Source organism: Spinacia oleracea, chromosome 4, assembly GCF_020520425.1.
Source record: "Spinacia oleracea cultivar Varoflay chromosome 4, BTI_SOV_V1, whole genome shotgun sequence".
Taxonomy (NCBI): Eukaryota; Viridiplantae; Streptophyta; class Magnoliopsida; order Caryophyllales; family Amaranthaceae; genus Spinacia; species Spinacia oleracea.
Window position 1 is genome coordinate 147,080,544 of NC_079490.1, and position 19,015 is coordinate 147,099,558.

A 19,015-nucleotide genomic window follows, 5' to 3' on the forward strand; every position below is an offset into this window, starting at 1 on the left:
TGTCATAAATTCCTTGCATATTGAAGATGATATTAATTGGTTATTCTCTAATGTTGGTTGGGGTAAATTTCTCATGAATAAATACCCAACATATAAGAGAGTTACATTGGAATTTTTGAGCTCCTTAAAGGCAGTTACGTATGCGGATTCACGTTGTGGTGATGGCATGATTACTTTTCAAATGTACAACGAGACACACACATGGACTGTAACCAAATTTAATGAAGTTCTCGGTTTACCCACTACTGGACCACGACTGACACCTAAGCATTGGTCTGCTGTACCTCTTTGGCGAATTTTAACTGGTGAAAATGACTATGACTCGAAGGAGAGCTCGATAACTTCAGTTCGTCACCCAGCTCTACGCTATATCCTTAAGGTATTCGCGAGTACCATCTTTGGCCGAAAAGAATGGGGTAAGGTTCGCAAGGCAGAATTACATATGCTCCATCATATGCTTTATGCTCAACCCATCGATGCAGGTGCTTTTTTAGTACGACAAATGCAAACTTTGGCAAACACGACCACCGGTGGAGGAGTCTTTGTGCAAGGGGGACTCATAACCCCAATTGCGCTTTACTTGGGTCATGCGTCTCTACTTAAGAGAGATGGGGCTATTGACGGTCAGGATGCTGTAGACGTTCCTTCGAGCTGGTTAAAAAAAGAAAGAGGGTACTACTATTTGGTGTATCAAAAATGTTGAGGATGAACTGCCTCCCCAGGAGAAAATGTCTTTACGTCATGCGGCTAATTGGTCATTTGATGACACTCAACCAAGAGTTCGAGTGCCTATCCTTCCTGAGCCGCCGGTCATACCTAGCACTACTGAGGGTGCTAGCTCCTCCTCTAGCTCGATCGAGAGAGCACTTGCAAAACTCCAAGGATCAGTTGACACAATCATGCAGGAGCAATGCACTATTAAGGAAGACATCTCATCCATGTTCGCACTCTTAGAGAATTTAAACACTTGGATGAAGTCACAAGGGTTTTCAAACCCTTCTCTTGCCCCTCCTCAGTGAGGCTTTGTGAGTACCTTTCCTTTTTTACTTACGTTTATGCTTTATTTTTGCACTGCGGACATTGCAACATTTAAGTGTGGGGGAGGGTACCAATATGTACATATTAGTTTTTGTGTTTATTTTACTATTTTATTTGTTAGTTTGTTTTTTTTTTTTTTTTTTTTTAGAGTCTTAGAGTCTAAGAATTGTTAGGTTATGATTCATATGACAGTTCATAAATCATGCGGAAAAACCATAAAGCCAGGAAACATATTATTTACACATAATCATTTAGCATAGTTTAGATGCATACTCTTTGTTGCGTGCCTTCCCTAGCTGCGCCCGAACCGAACAAGAACAAGTCTTTAGGACTCCAAGTGTCGTCCCTCCGTAGATAGTCCACAGCACGTCCGGATCCGCCTTAAGATTGACCAACTAGAATCGCCCTTAAGGTTCTAATATTTTCGGTTAGGTAGGCAAGAATATTGGCTGATTTTTCTGCTTAAAAATCTTAGTTTTGAATACTTAAAACTTGTTGTATAAATAATGACCCCTAGGCCTTTATTTATAGAGTTATGGAAAAGGAATCGTAATCCTAGTAGGATACGAATTAATTGAAATTAGAATCCTACATGAATTCTATTTAATTAATTTATCCAATTAGGAATAGAAATTTAATCATACACTGACTCTTGTAGATTTAGGAATCACGCATGAGCACAAACTCACACACACACGGCAGCCACAAGGGCTGCCCATGCGCGTGCGAGCAGCAGCCCACGCAGCGCGGCCCACGCATCCGTGGCCTTGGCGCGCGCTGGGCCTGCCTTGCGGTAGGCCTGGGCGCTGCCTTGGCTGCGCGCGTGCTTGCTGGGCGATGGCCCGGCTTCGTGCTGGGCCTTCGTCCGGCAGGCCTCGTCCGATGCTAATTCGTACGATACGCTTCCGATTAAATTTCCAGTTCCGGAATTTATTTCCGATACGAACAATATTTAATATTTCCGATTCCGGAATTAATTTCCGTTTCGAACAAATATTTAATATTTCCGTTTCCGGAATTATTTTCCGATTCCGGTAATATTTCCGATTCTGACAATATTTCCGTTTCCGGCAATATTTCCGATTCTGGTAATATTTCCATTTCCAATAATATTTTCCGATACGTACCATGTTTCCGTTTCCGGCAACATCTACGACTTGGATAATATTCATATTTCCGATACGATCCATATTTCCGTTTCCGGCAATATCATCGTTTCCGGAGTATTCATTTCTTGCCTGTGACGATCTTAGCTCCCACTGAAACCAAGATCCGTCGGTTCCGAATATTCATAGATGGAGTATTTAATGCCATTAAATACTTGATCCGTTTACGTACTATTTGTGTGACCCTACGGGTTCAGTCAAGAGTAAGCTGTGGATTAATATCATTAATTCCACTTGAACTGAAGCGGCCTCTAGCTAGGCATTCAGCTCACTTGATCTCACTGAATTATTAACTTGTTAATTAATACTGAACCGCATTTATTAGACTTAACATAGAATGCATACTTGGACCAAGGGCATTATTTCCTTCAGTCTCCCACTTGTCCTTAGGGACAAGTGTGCATTTCCTAATTCCTTTGTCGCTCGATGCTTGCTCTTGAACATAAGGTAAGAGTTGTCATCCTTATTATGTCCAGAGGTGTTCCTCGGTTTCAGAGTTCAACTGATCAAATAAACAGATAATCATAGCCTATGATTCATCCGAGCACGGCCATGCATTTCACAGTTTCTAGCTCTCCGAGTGGCCTTGTACAACTTTTAAGCATCTCTTCCCGATTTATGGGAGGACAATCCCAATCTTGCGATCTTGAGATTAGACTTCGTTTGATAGGTGATTACCTGAGCGTTGCCTTTATAGCCTCCTTTTACGGTGCGACGGTTGGTCAACGTCAAAGCAACCAGTTCTCAAACAAGTAATCTCAAATCACTCAGGTATTGAGGATTTAGTGTCTAATAATTTAATGAAATTTACTTATGACAGACTTTCATCTCTTACAGTAAAGTTTCATAGGTCTTGTCCGATACTAGTCTTCCCAAAGTAAGTATCTATGCAAATGATTATGACATTGCCATGTCCACATAGTTCAAGAAACAGAACTACTAGTCATCTTGCATTCTAATCGTCTAACGTTTTCTATGCGTCCAATTTTATAGAAAACTCCGATTAGGGACCATTTTCAACCTTTGACATTCAAGTTCACTTGATAGACATTTCTTAGTCACAGGACTGGTCCTGACAGTCTATCTTGAATATATCGTCAAGTTGAAGGGACTCATCATTTAATAAACCACAAATTAAATGGAAAAATGAATTCCTTTCATTTATTGTGAATGATTAACCAATAATGTTTTACAAAGATTTAAACTCTAAAACTTTAAAACATTAAACAGAGACATCAAAGCCATTCTCCAATATGCTTGATTCCCATAGCTGCAGTGTGCGAGTTGTGCTTCGCTTGCGGCAGAGGTTTAGTTAATGGATCTGATATGTTGTCATCAGTTCCAATTTTGCTTATCTCGACTTCTTTTCTTTCAACGAACTCTCGTAGAAGGTGAAATCTACGAAGTACATGCTTGACTCTCTGGTGGTGTCTAGGCTCTTTTGCCTGTGCAATAGCTCCGTTATTATCACAATACAGGGCTATTGGTCCTTTAATGGAGGGGACTACACCAAGTTCTCCTATGAACTTCCTTAGCCATATAGCTTCCTTTGCTGCTTCATGTGCAGCAATGTACTCCGCTTCAGTTGTAGAATCCGCAATGGTGCTTTGCTTAGCACTTTTCCAGCTTACTGCTCCTCCGTTGAGGCAGAAGACAAACCCAGACTGTGATCTGAAATCATCTTTGTCGGTTTGGAAACTTGCGTCCGTATATCCTTTAACAATTAATTCATCATCTCCACCATAGACCAGGAAGTCATCTTTGTGCCTTTTCAGGTACTTCAGAATATTCTTGGCAGCAGTCCAATGCGCCTCTCCTGGGTCTGACTGGTATCTGCTCGTAGCACTGAGTGCGTACGCAACATCCGGGCGTGTACATATCATAGCATACATTATTGAACCAATCAATGATGCATATGGAATCCCATTCATTCGTCTACGCTCATCAAGTGTTTTTGGGCACTGAGTCTTGCTTAGAGTCATTCCATGAGACATGGGTAGGTAGCCTCGCTTGGAGTCCGCCATCTTGAACCTATCAAGTACCTTATTGATATAAGTGCTTTGACTAAGTCCAATCATCTTTTTAGATCTATCTCTGTAAATCTTGATGCCCAATATGTACTATGCTTCTCCTAGATCCTTCATCGAAAAACATTTCCCAAGCCAAATCTTGACAGAGTTCAACATAGGAATGTCATTTCCGATAAGCAATATGTCGTCGACATATAATACTAGGAAAGCAATTTTGCTCCCACTGACCTTCTTGTATACACAAGATTCGTCCGCGTTTTTGATGAAACCAAAGTCACTGACTGCTTCATCAAAACGTATATTCCAGCTCCTGGATGCCTGCTTCAATCCGTAGATTGACTTCTTTAGCTTGCATACCTTTTTAGCATTCTTTGGATCCTCAAAACCTTCAGGCTGTGTCATAAACACAGTTTCTGTTAAAACGTCGTTTAAGAAAGCAGTTTTGACATCCATCTGCCATATTTCGTAATCGTAATATGCAGCGATTGCTAACATTATTCGAATAGACTTTAGCATTGCAACTGGTGAAAAGGTTTCATCGTAATCCACACCGTGGACTTGCCTGTAACCTTTTGCAACCAATCTAGCTTTGAAAACTTCAAGTTTCCCATCCTTGTCCTTTTTCAGTTTGAAAACCCATTTGCTTCCAATGGCTTGGTAGCCATCTGGCAAATCGACCAAATCCCATACTTGGTTTTCAGACATGGAGTCTAATTCAGATTGCATGGCTTCTTGCCATTGCTTGGAGCTAGGGCTCGTCATAGCTTGCTTGTAAGTCGCAGGTTCATCACTTTCAAGTAATAGAACGTCATAGCTCTCGTTCGTCAAAATACCTAAGTACCTTTCCGGTTGAGATCTATATCTTTGCGATCTACGCGGGGTAACATTTCTAGATTGACCATGATTCTCACCAGATTCTTCTAAAGATCTCTGAGTTTCATCCTGAATGTCATCTTGAGCATTCTCTAGAGTTTGTTGTTCGACTCGAATTTCTTCGAGGTCTACTTTTCTCCCACTTGTCATTTTGGAAATGTGATCCTTCTCCAAAAAGACACCATCTCGAGCAACAAACACTTTGTTCTCAGATGTATTGTAGAAGTAATACCCCTTTGTTTCCTTTGGATAGCCCACAAGGATACATTTGTCAGATTTTGGATGAAGTTTGTCTGAAATTAATCGTTTGACGTATACTTCACATCCCCAAATCTTAAGAAAAGACACATTTGGAGGCTTTCCAAACCATAATTCGTATGGAGTCTTTTCGACAGCTTTAGACGGAGCTCTATTTATAGTGAGTGCAGCTGTATTTAGTGCATGCCCCCAAATTCTAATGGAAGTTCGGCCTGACCCATCATTGACCTGACCATGTCTAGCAAGGTTCTGTTCCTCCGTTCTGACACACCGTTCCATTGTGGTGTTCCAGGAGGAGTCAATTCTGATAGAATTCCACATTCTTTCAGATGGTCATCAAATTCATAGCTCAGATATTCACCGCCTCTATCAGACCGCAGTGCCTTGATCTTCTTGCCTAATTGATTCTCTACTTCACTCTGAAATTCCTTGAATTTGTCAAAGGATTCAGACTTATGCTTCATTAGGTAGACATAACCATACCTACTGAAGTCATCAGTGAAAGTGATAAAGTAGCTGAAACCACCTCTAGCATTTGTACTCATTGGTCCACATACATCTGTATGGATTAAACCCAATAGTTCATTTGCTCTTTCTCCAACTTTAGAGAAAGGTTGCTTTGTCATTTTGCCAAGTAAACATGATTCGCATTTACCATAATCCTCTAAGTCAAATGGTTCTAGAATTCCTTCCCTTTGAAGTCTTTCTAAGCGTTTCAAGTTTATATGGCCTAATCGACAATGCCACAGATAGGTGAGATCTGAATCATCCTTTTTGGCCTTTTTGGTATTTATGTTATATACTTGTTTGTCGTGATCTAATAAATAAAGTCCATTGACTAATCTAGCAGATCCATAAAACATCTCTTTAAAATAAAACGAACAACTATTGTCTTTTATTATAAAGAAAAATCCCTTAGCATCTAAGCAAGAAACTGAAATGATGTTTTTAGTAAGACTTGGAACATGGAAACATTCTTCCAGTTCCAAAACTAGCCCGGAGGGCAACGACAAATAGTAAGTTCCTACAGCTAATGCAGCAATCCGTGCTCCATTTCCCACTCGTAGGTCGACTTCACCCTTGCTTAACTTTCTACTTCTTCTTAGTCCCTGTGGATTGGAACATAAGTGTGAGCCACAACCTGTATCTAATACCCAAGAAGTTGAATTAGCAAGTATACAGTCTATAACGAAAATACCTGAAGATGGAACGACTGTTCCGTTCTTCTGACCTTCCTTTAGCTTCAAGCAATCTCTCTTCCAATGCCCCTTCTTCTTGCAGTAGAAGCATTCAGATTCAGAAGTGGGTTGACTGACCTTCCTCTTTGCAGATTTGGCGCCAGTTTGCTTAGTTGGGCTGGCTTTGTTGCCACCTTTCTTAGCATTCCTCTTCTTTCCAGATTTCTTGAACTTGCCCCCACGCACCATAAGCACATCCTGCTTATCACTTTTGAGCGTCTTTTCAGCGGTCTTCAGCATACCGTGAAGCTCAGTGAGCGTTTTGTCCAGACTATTCATACTGTAGTTCAGTTTGAACTGATCATACCCGCTATGAAGAGAATGGAGGATGGTGTCTATAGCCATTTCCTGAGAAAATTGCTGATCCAGCCGACTCATATTCTCAATGAGTCCAATCATTTTGAGAACATGTGGACTTACGGGCTCGCCTTTCTTAAGCTTGGTCTCAAGAATTTGCCTATGAGTCTCGAATCTTTCGACTCGAGCCAGATCTTGGAACATGTTCTTCAACTCACTGATGATTGTGAAAGCATCTGAGTTGATGAACGTTTTCTGCAGATCCGCACTCATGGTGGCGAGCATTAGACATTTCACATCCTTGTTGGCATCAATCCAACGATTGAGGGCTGCCTGAGTGACCCCGTCGCCTGGAGCTTCGGGCATCGCCTCATCTAGGACATACTCCTTTTCTTCCTGCATAAGAACTATTTGCAAGTTCCTTTGCCAGTCAAGGAAGTTTTTCCCGTTCAACTTCTCCTTTTCGAGAATTGATCGAATGTTGAATGAATTGTTGTTTGCCATATTAAAAACTACAATTGAAAAGAATAAACAAATAAATAACCATTCACAGTTTCTCTTAATAAACTTAAATTCTAGCATACATGCATAATTCAATGTTTATTAAGCATTTTATTCAAATTATGTGTTCCGGCAGGTGTGAATAAAATGATTCCAAGATCCTAAAATCATTGAAGAACTAAGCACAGTTTGTCGACTTAATCCTAGAACATCTTAGGTAAGCAAAAGCCTTTTGCTAATAGTCTAGAAACTATTCTTGGTTGATAGGTACGTCTAAGAACTTATTAGGTAAACCTATCGAATTTTGCCACGACATAAAAGGACTCCTTACTTATATCGTTGAGTTTCACCAAAACTAACATGTACTCACAATTATTTGTGTACCTTGCCCCTTTAGGACCAATAAGTAACACCTCGCTGAGCGAAAACTATTACTAGATTGATGTAAAGGATATCCAAGCAAGTGTATATTTTGGCATGGCACCTTTTAACTCAATTTTTAAGTTTGGAACTTAAGGCTCTTACTATGTTGGTTAGATTTTAAGTGAACTAAAATCCTTAATCATGCAACATAATCAAGCTTTTGATCTCATGCATTTTAAGACATATTTAAAACAATAAATAACTTAAAACATGCATAAGATATTTGTGATCTAGTATGGCCCGACTTCATCTTGAAGCTTTGACTTCAAAGTCCGTCTTGAAAATCTCCGTGGGAGGCACCATTTTCTTCAAATAGGATAAGCTATAACTAATTACAACTATTTGATGGTTCGCAGACCATATTTGAATTGAAAAATAACTTTGGTACTTTAGACCAATTACATTCAAATTAATGGTACGCAGACCATATTTTCTATCCTATTTGGGCCATACTAGTCACTTCATAACCTGCAAAACAGTACATATACAATATATACCATTCACCCATTCATTATCATGAATGGCCCACATAGCTGGTTAGTAAAACACATTATGCATCACGTAAACATTTGCAGCAATTAATCAAGGGCACCAATAATCTACCAATTATTCAGTCCTTATTAATTCTAATCAAGTTGTTTTAACCTTAAGGATTTGTAGACCTAATCAAGAGTTTATGACTAAAAAGCGCTCCCACTTAAACCAATAAATTCATATGCTTTACCAATTTTAAACATAAAAATGTATTTCTAGTCTAACCGGAAACATACAAATTTAATTAAAATTTAAAGCTCATATCAATTTATAATTGAATCCAAAAATTTAATTCAATTTCAGTCGTATTTAAATTAATTCATGATTTTAATTTTAGTAAAATAATTAGAATAAATAACATTTATTATAATTATAATATTCAAAATTAAAATCCAAGAAAATAATTCAAATTATTAATTTTAAAATTAATTAAAATTACGTGAACTGAAATTTTCAAATTTAAACATTCAAAACGATCTAATCGTAACGCAAACACCCTACGCGTTGCACGCCCATGGGCCGTACGCACACAGCCATTGCTGGCCATGTGCGCGCAGCCCATGCGCTCGTCGCATAGCTGCTGCTTCCCTATCGCAAGCCTCCGCACGCACTGATGCTCGCTGCGCGCGCCAGCGCTCATCGCACGCGAGCTATCGCTCGCAGTGCGTGCGCGCGACATCGCTCGCTGGGCGCGCGACATCGCTCGCTGGGCGCGCGAGCCATCGCTCGCTGCGCGCGCGACATCGCTCGCTGGGCGCGCGACATCGCTCGCTGCGCGCGCGAGCCATCGCTCGCTGGCGCGAGCCATCGCTCGCTGGGGCGCGACATCGCTCGCTGGGCGGGCGACATCGCGCGCTGTGCGCGCGAGTAATGCTGGGCGCAGCGCTCGTGGCACGCGAGCTTGCGCTCGCTGCGCGCGAGGCTGCGCGCTCTTGTGCGAGGCAGCGCGCGCTGTGGCGCAGCTCGCTTGCTGCCCACACGCGACTGCCTTGGCTCGCCCTTCGCCCATGCCCATTCGTTCATTGCTTGTGGCACACGACACAAGGCAGGGCTGCTGCCTTGTGCTCGTGCACTACGCCCTTGCTCATTGCATTCGTGCCGCACGGGCGACGAGCTCCCTTGCTCGTCGTCGCATGCCCGCATTATACAACACCCCTTAAGGGTCACACGAAGCGTCCATTGCTTCGTGCGTGCAAGTTATATGAACGAATCGCATAAAAATTTAAAATTTATATTTAAAATTAATGACAAATTAATAAATATTATTAATTTCATAATTTTAGGGCGAAAAAATCGAAAATTTATTATCCAATTGATTTCCGATTGTTATGGATTCAAGTCTAGGTCATAAAAATTTAAAATTTATCGTAAATTTACAATTTTTATGGTGGTTTTTAATCATAGGTTTCTAATTAAATTACAATTAATTATGAAAATCAAATTAATTCTAAATTATTCTAATTTTCAACAAATTAATCATAATTACAAATTAGATTGCATAATTAACAAGACTAGGCATTCAAACTTGTTAAACATATGCAGTAGGTCAATAAAAAATTCAAGATTTATCAACAAGAATCGCAAATATTTAATTTAACATCTTAAATTTACGAAATTTTGCATTGGAAAAACTAAAACCTTCGAAAAGTCATAGTTAGGCTTCGAATTTGAGAATTCTGGGTTCGGCAGAAAATTACTATTTTTGTCAAAATTTTAGAATGCCTTTTACATGCGGAATTGACACAAAAATCACTCGATTTGGATGAGTAACGAAGAAACTGCCGAAAAACTGCGTACGTATAATTAAATAAACGCAATTTGCAATTAATTAACAATTACGAAAATTAATCACCCCTTTTAATTCTTGCAAATTTGTAATATTTAACCATGTTCATGCAATTTAGATTATGAAAATAATAAGGGGCTCGTGATACCACTGTTAGGTTATGATTCATATGACAGTTCATAAATCATGCGGAAAAACCATAAAGCCAGGAAACATATTATTTACACATAATCATTTAGCATAGTTTAGATGCATACTCTTTGTTGCGTGCCTTCCCTAGCTGCGCCCGAACCGAACAAGAACAAGTCTTTAGGACTCCAAGTGTCGTCCCTCCGTAGATAGTCCACAGCACGTCCGGATCCGCCTTAAGATTGACCAACTAGAATCGCCCTTAAGGTTCTAATATTTTCGGTTAGGTAGGCAAGAATATTGGCTGATTTTTCTGCTTAAAAATCTTAGTTTTGAATACTTAAAACTTGTTGTATAAATAATGACCCCTAGGCCTTTATTTATAGAGTTATGGAAAAGGAATCGTAATCCTAGTAGGATACGAATTAATTGAAATTAGAATCCTACATGAATTCTATTTAATTAATTTATCCAATTAGGAATAGAAATTTAATCATACACTGACTCTTGTAGATTTAGGAATCACGCATGAGCACAAACTCACACACACACGGCAGCCACAAGGGCTGCCCATGCGCGTGCGAGCAGCAGCCCACGCAGCGCGGCCCACGCATCCGTGGCCTTGGCGCGCGCTGGGCCTGCCTTGCGGTAGGCCTGGGCGCTGCCTTGGCTGCGCGCGTGCTTGCTGGGCGATGGCCCGGCTTCGTGCTGGGCCTTCGTCCGGCAGGCCTCGTCCGATGCTAATTCGTACGATACGCTTCCGATTAAATTTCCAGTTCCGGAATTTATTTCCGATACGAACAATATTTAATATTTCCGATTCCGGAATTAATTTCCGTTTCGAACAAATATTTAATATTTCCGTTTCCGGAATTATTTTCCGATTCCGGTAATATTTCCGATTCTGACAATATTTCCGTTTCCGGCAATATTTCCGATTCTGGTAATATTTCCATTTCCAATAATATTTTCCGATACGTACCATGTTTCCGTTTCCGGCAACATCTACGACTTGGATAATATTCATATTTCCGATACGATCCATATTTCCGTTTCCGGCAATATCATCGTTTCCGGAGTATTCATTTCTTGCCTGTGACGATCTTAGCTCCCACTGAAACCAAGATCCGTCGGTTCCGAATATTCATAGATGGAGTATTTAATGCCATTAAATACTTGATCCGTTTACGTACTATTTGTGTGACCCTACGGGTTCAGTCAAGAGTAAGCTGTGGATTAATATCATTAATTCCACTTGAACTGAAGCGGCCTCTAGCTAGGCATTCAGCTCACTTGATCTCACTGAATTATTAACTTGTTAATTAATACTGAACCGCATTTATTAGACTTAACATAGAATGCATACTTGGACCAAGGGCATTATTTCCTTCAAGAATAATGATCATTCCAAACCGATTCATGGAACAAGTAAATTTAAAAGAATAAAAATGTTTTTCTATGTTTTTGTCGTGAATTGATTGACATTGATATGAGTAATTCGGTAAGATGAGTAAATCCTTTCTTGGCAATGGTTTGTGGTAAGAATTATCTTCCGGGCCCCGACTCGACTGATGCATGTATCTTGAGTAACTAGTGAGATCTTTGAGCCATATAGACTGACACATTCAAATCAGTCTCTATTTTTCATGTGTGATTAGATATGTTTCCTCTTTTGTGGTACGATTCTTGGACTTGCCTTGGTACTATTCGAGACTTTGTGATACACGTGCGGGGGGATGACTGAAGATTCCTTTAGTTAGCTAGAGCTTCAGATTTTAGGAATAAGTTTGCTCATGCAATTTTTATTTTTTATTTTTTTATTTTTTACATTCTCCCCTAGGATGATCCATGTTGAGCTTTAATCCCATTTCTTGACGCCCTACATTACATGCCTTAGAGCCTTTTCTTAGGTTTTGTTCGGGTTTTTGCGGAGTAATGCTACCATTGTGTATGATTTTTATGGAGGTATGGAGATTGTGATATGAAAGAAAAGTTCTGTAATTCGTTGCTCAAATAAAGTTCTATTTTATTGAAAAAAAAAAAAGAAAGAGTTCGAGAAATAAATCATTTCAATTTCTCGAAGCAAAAAAAAAAAAAAAAAAAAAAAAAAAAAAAGAGAAAAGAAAAAAAAAAAGAGAAAAGAAAAGAAAAAAAAAATTGTCGTGAATAAATAAAGGGTCGTTTTGGTTGTTTAGAAGTAAGAAGGGAGGAAATTGAACCTAAAATTTGGAATTTGTAGTGTTGATCGGAGTATAATTTATTTTCCTTGTTAGGAAATGAGCACCACATTCCCAAATGACATCGTCTCACCCTATTTTAACCAAGCCTACCCTTTTTGAGGAACTCATGATCCCCGTGTATGTATCACCCAATAAGTGGAGAAAGACGAGAGGCAAGTCTAAAGATGAAGACTACATAGAGTCGACGTGCTTGAACGATAAATAGGTTGAGTGATAATTCTACTACCTTTTAAACACATGAGAGACACTATTTGTTTTCTTTTGCACAACTAAAGTGAGAAGTTACATGCGTATGACTGAGTTAGGGGAAGGAAGCGGTAAGACTGGTTGGTCGTTGAAGGGTGTCATCAATTTACTGTTTCATTTGATGTTCGTTGATTTGTGACATTTAACATAGTTCTTAAAACAAATGATTTCATGTTTTCAAATTTGTTACTTGATTTCATCTATTGGTTTGGATGTTCACTATTTGGCTTTGTAGGTATGCCTTCTGAAAACCTTCACGAGACCTTACTCGTCCACTAGGGTAGCTTAGGGGTTTAAAGGGCTTGTTGCACATGCTAAGTGCAACCGTGATTCCTACGACAGTGAGTTAGAATTTTATTGCTTTATTAGTGTGTTTTTAGTTTGTTTACTCGAGGACGAGCAAAGGTTAAGTGTGGGGGAATTTGATAACACAATAATATACGCATTTTATGTGTCATATTAGTCCATTGTTTGTCTTATTTCTTTCATATTTTAATCTTAAAGTGTCATTATTCGTTATTTTCGATGTTTCTCTCCTCGTGTTTGTTTTATTTTGTTTTGTAGGAAGTAGCTCAAGTTGGTAGACCTCGGAGAAGATGTTGGTAGAGCGAGTACGTTGTTTAGGAGTCACCCACGTTTACAAAGTGTTTACATCGTGATACAAACAAGACTTCAAGACAAATACAAGAACACCGGGCAGCCAATACCACGGCATGCCCGCGGCATACTGTACATGCCACACCCGAGTTGTGGCAGTCTTCCTTCAATCCCGTATTAAACGTTTAATGAGCAAATTATTAGAGTTTAATAACTAGTATACTTCTTATTATATCTTGGTATAAATACAAATAGTGTAGAAGACCTAAACTCGGCTGGGATAATTGGTATTCGGGGACGCCGCTTATTGCTTGGAGCTGCGTTTTCTTTGTTCGTTGTTTTTCTGTTCATTAATTACGTAAGTTTGGTTGGGTTTTGATGCCTGCCACAAGGAAACAAAGTTTTTGACAATTAATTGACAAGTAATATTTCTTTTCCTTTTTTTCTCTTTAATTTTATCTATTAGCTATATTTTCTTTTTGCTTTAATCATTAATTATGTTTTCCTTCTTAGTTTACTTTTGTTGTTTAATTAATATGTGTGAGTAGACTATAATCTAGGGTTAAGTAAACCCTAATAATGATTAACATATGATTTATTCTTTTAATCCCCAAATTAATTGTTTAATTGTTCTTGCTTAATTGATTGTATAATTTCCAATACTAGATTAGGGATAATTAGTATTGTTATCATTCCATTGTCTTTATCGTAACGGGAGTTGGGTTTTGACGGATTTGAATATTTCAATTAAGGACATGAATTTCTCCACGGGAGTAGGTAGAAGGGATTGTTAGGAAATTATGGTATTGAGTTTAATGTCTTTAATTTGCATGATTCCACGGGAGTAGGTCTTGATTGCATATTAGGGAAGCCATTGATACTCGGGAGAGGTTTATGGTATTATATAAGTTTTACCTTTCCTTGTGAACATTTATTTAATTAGTTTGGGGTAGGAATTTATCTTTACATTGATTATGCTAGTGGTGATGCTTAACTCTAGGTGTTTTTAATCCTTGATTTTAGTCTTATTATTAATTACGTTCTTATCTAGAATTAGTTTAATTATTCACTCTCAATCATTGTTTGGTTACTACTTAGTATTAATTCAAGTCAGTTTAGCTAGTTTTTAATACATTAGTCTCTTGGGATTCGACCCTTACTTACCCGACTACATAGTTAGGAGGTCTAGTTAGGTTATTTTTGATAGGCACGCGACAGCCTTGTCAACAGGACAGAAAAACAAGACTGCTGCTGACAAACGAAGAAGAGTCAAGTTTTTAGTGTGGGGGATGATGTGATGGTGTTTCTGCGTAAGGAACGATTCCCAGTTGGTACTTACAACAAGCTTAAGCCGCGCAAGTATGGTTATTCAAAGTGACTCGCAAGATCAATGATAATGCTTATGTGGTAGCTCTCCCGGATGACATGAACATATCCAACACTTTCAATGTTGCTGACATTTATGAGTAGTATGCGGCAGATGAGACCCTTTATGAGGATACGGACTCGAGGTCAATTTCTTCAGAAGTGAAGGAGACTGGCGTAGGAAGGATGGTTGCACGATTCGACAAAGAAACAAATCATTGAAAATTGCTGAAATGATTTCTAGAAGTTGGGCCTCCGGAGTCCGATTGCTTAATAGAATATGTTTTCAGAACGGAAACGGGCTTTTTAGGCCATCCGAGTTCGTTTAGGACTCGAAAACTGCAGTTCAATTATTTTCGACTTTTATTTTTAATTCCGTTTCGTATTAGAGTTTTGTGTTATCTATTTAAACACTTTATTTTCGTCATTAGAAATCAACTATTCTTTTGACAATAAAATTCTGAGAGTTTATCTCTTTTCTGGTGGATTCCAGAGATTTTATAGATTTATCGCTTGTAATTCTGTTCGTTCGTTCTAAAGATTAGCGCTTGCTTTTCTTTGATAATTCCGACTGCGTTATTTACTCTCCTTGTTTTTTTTCCTTTTTTTCATTTGTTTGTCAATTTAATTCGTTTTTTTCTTATTCGGTTGATATTGTACGTTTTCCTTTTATTTATCTTTTCTTTATTTGTTTAGTCAATTATTCTCTTTTCCTTTTTTCCATTGTTTTTAAAATAGGGGAGTAGTTAAGAAAGGAGTATTGGATTTTGGAGCTCTCACATTTACCACCACCACACTTTAATAATATAGATTAATTAGAATGAAAAATAATTTAGATTCTTATTCTTTGAGTTGTTCATCAGTACTTATATTCCTAGTATATATAACCTATGTTAATTCCTAACAAAAAGAAAAATGTTACTGGAGCTTGTAACTAGGAAAAATGGTTTATGCTTTTCAAAATAAAAATGACTATATATAATTTCAGTAATATATCTGCTGCTATTTAATGCATTTCCTAAATTAGAAATTAATTTAGAAATGAATATTACGTATCGATCGGTGTAATCTACGAAGTATTATTTTATACTAAAACAGACACCAGAAATGACACATGTCACTTCCTAGTGAAAATTTTCCCACCAATTTTTTCAGTATAATTTTCAAGCCGTAATTTTATTTCTCTAAAAATAATATTTGTAAAATATATCCTCAACTTTATTTATCTTCTGCAAATATGTCAGGATCTTTTATACTTCGTACTACTTTATTTTTAAACTATTTTTTTAACTCAAAATATCCTGTGCTTGCACAGGATCTAATCTAGTTAATTACTATATGTACCTCTGTTTCTTAATGTTCTTTCTATTTAGAATCTTGTGATTATTTAAAAGTTGAGAAAATCTATTTATTCTCAAAGGTAAGAAAACAAAATATAGTCTTACAATCTTGTTTGATTCGTTTGAATGAGTGTTTTAAGAATATTAATTTTTTGTAACTTTTAAATACAAAATTAAAGATATTAACGGTTAATGATGTGCATTGACAAATATGTATAGAGGAGTAATGTTTAAATATTACATTTAAGTTAATGTTTCCCCTTTGCATTTTTAAGTAGGCCGTCGAACTGAAGTATATCATTTTTCTTAATCGTAATCATAATTATCCCGTTCTTAGTTCAGGATCCACTTTAACGACAGAAAAAAAGAAGCGGGTGCCCAATCACTAGGCCTCTTAGTGAGTGCACTTTACTAATCGAATCAAAAGTTGTTTCCTTTTTCTTTTCTAAGTGACAGCCACTAATGCGAAGATTATGGAGCAACCCATGAAAGATTTCTATCCGCATTCAGTCCCACTAGAGCGACAGAAAAGTCCATTCTCGTCATGATTGATCCGCTTCCCCGGGAAATATTAATTCTATGTGATTATCCTTGTCTTGTTAGTTGTTACGATTGTAATATTGTATGGCAATCATTAATTGGAAACCTTTCTACGTATTTATAAGCATCACAAATTAAACACGATGCGTAACTATTGTGTTAGCATCCAATTCAAATCCCCTGCATGTGATAACGAGCTGAGATTTTTAGGCCATGTATACCTTTCCTTTATCAGAAAAAGTGTAACTAAGTTGAGTACGTAATTGAGGGACGTACACGTACCTGATTGCAATTTTGTAGTGACACTATTGTATTGATCGTCATCCTTCAACTGTAAAAATATCTCCGACAAAGTGGAGATGAAATGCCATAATATAAGGAGGTCCCATCTGCTACACTGTGGTTCATGGTAAAACCGATGAACACACCATCGAGAAGCTAGCTCGGTGACCTGAATCGACAACAAAGGCCTAGTGTGACCGTCATAATTATTAACGGCTTTCTCACCAAGATCAAACAAGGATGGTACATTGGGATGGACGTCGGTGGAGGAGAGCAGATCGGACACGGTAGGTAAAAAAGGGTAGAAATGAACAAGGGAGTGAGATCATGAAACTTTGAGCTTCTCTAAGAAATGAGATTGTAGGTTTTGTGGTTTAGCATGGAAAACTAGACCCTTTTGCATTTGGTCTAAACAATCGCTAACTGCTGTACCCGGGTACAGCCAGCTATGGCTGTACCCCCCAAAAACGACACGCTCATATTGTTTGTTCATTCTTGTCGACTGTTTGTTCTTTTTTATTGTACTGTTTGTTCATTCTTATTGTACTGTTTGTTCTTTCTTGTTGTACTGTTTGTTCTTTCATGTTGTTTTTTAAATTCATCATCAAATTTTCATAATTGTCGTATTTTTTGTTCTTTCTTCTGGAATTTTATGTTTTTTTTTATATTGTTTGTTCTTTCTTGTTTATTTGTTTGTTTATAATAATCATATGGTTAATGTTCATAATTAAACTCTTCATTAATCTTTTATTCTTTCTTTTTGTATTGTTTGTTCTTTGAATTTTATGTTCTTTTTTATATTGTTTGTTCTTTCTTGTTTATTTGTTTGTTTATAATAATCATATGGTACGTTAATGTTCATAATTAAACTCTTCATTAATCTTTTACTCTTTCTTCTTGTATTGTTTGTTCTTTCTTGTTGTACTGTTTGTTCTTTCTTGTTGTTTTTTAAATTCATTCATCAAACTTATTGTTGTATTGTTTGTTCTTTCATGTTGGCTTTAAAATTCATCATAAAATTGTTCATAATTGTTGTATTGTTTGTTCTTTTTTCTGGAATTTTATGTTCTTTTTTATATTGTTTGTTATTTTTTGTTGAATTATTTATTTTTTCTTGTTTATTTGTTTGTTCACAATAAATATATGGTTAATGTTCATAATGAAATTTTTCACTTCATTGGTCTTTTATGTTTTTACAAGCGCCTATATTGTTTATTTCCAAATAAATAAATAAATGTTCATTTTCAAAATAGTAAATGTTCATTCCAAATAAATAAATAAATGTTCAATTCCGAAATAGTAAATGTTCATTTCCAAAATAGTAAATGTTCATTTTTGTAGTTTATTTCCAAATAAATAAATAAATGTTCATTTCCAAAATAGTAAATGTTCATTCCAAATAAATAAATAAATGTTCATTTCCGAAATAGTAAATGTTCATTTATGTACCAGTATTTTTTCTTTCTTGTTGTATTATTTGTTCTTTCATGTTGACTTTAAAATTCATCATAAAATTGTTCATAATTTTAGTATTGGCTGTTCTTTTTTCTGGAATTTTATGTTCTTTTTTATATTGTTTGTTCTTTTTTGTTGAATTATTTGTCATTTCTTGTTTATTTGTTTGTTCATAATAAATATATGGTTAATGTTCATAATGAAATTGTTCACTTCATTGGTCTTTTATGTTTTTACAAGCGTCTATATTGTTTATTTCCCAATAAATAAATAAATAAATGTTCATTTCCAAAATAGTAAATGTTCATTCCAAATAAATAAATAAATGTTCATTTCCGAAATAGTAAATGTTCATTTTTGTAGTTTATTTCCAAATAAATAAATAAATGTTCATTTCCAAAATAGTAAATGTTCATTCCAAATAAATAAATAAATGTTCATTTTCGAAATATTAAATGTTCATTTTTGTACCAGTATATTAATGTTCATTTTAAACAACACAAAACGACATCGTTTTGAATGGGGGTACAGCCAGCTTTGGCTGTACCCGGGTATAGCCAAAAATTTGCGTGGTCTAAAGATAAGAACGCAAGGTCTATTGGGCCTAAGTAATGAGCTTTTTTTGAGGCTTCAACTTCATTTTGGTTTCATAAAACATTCTGAAATTACTTTAACTT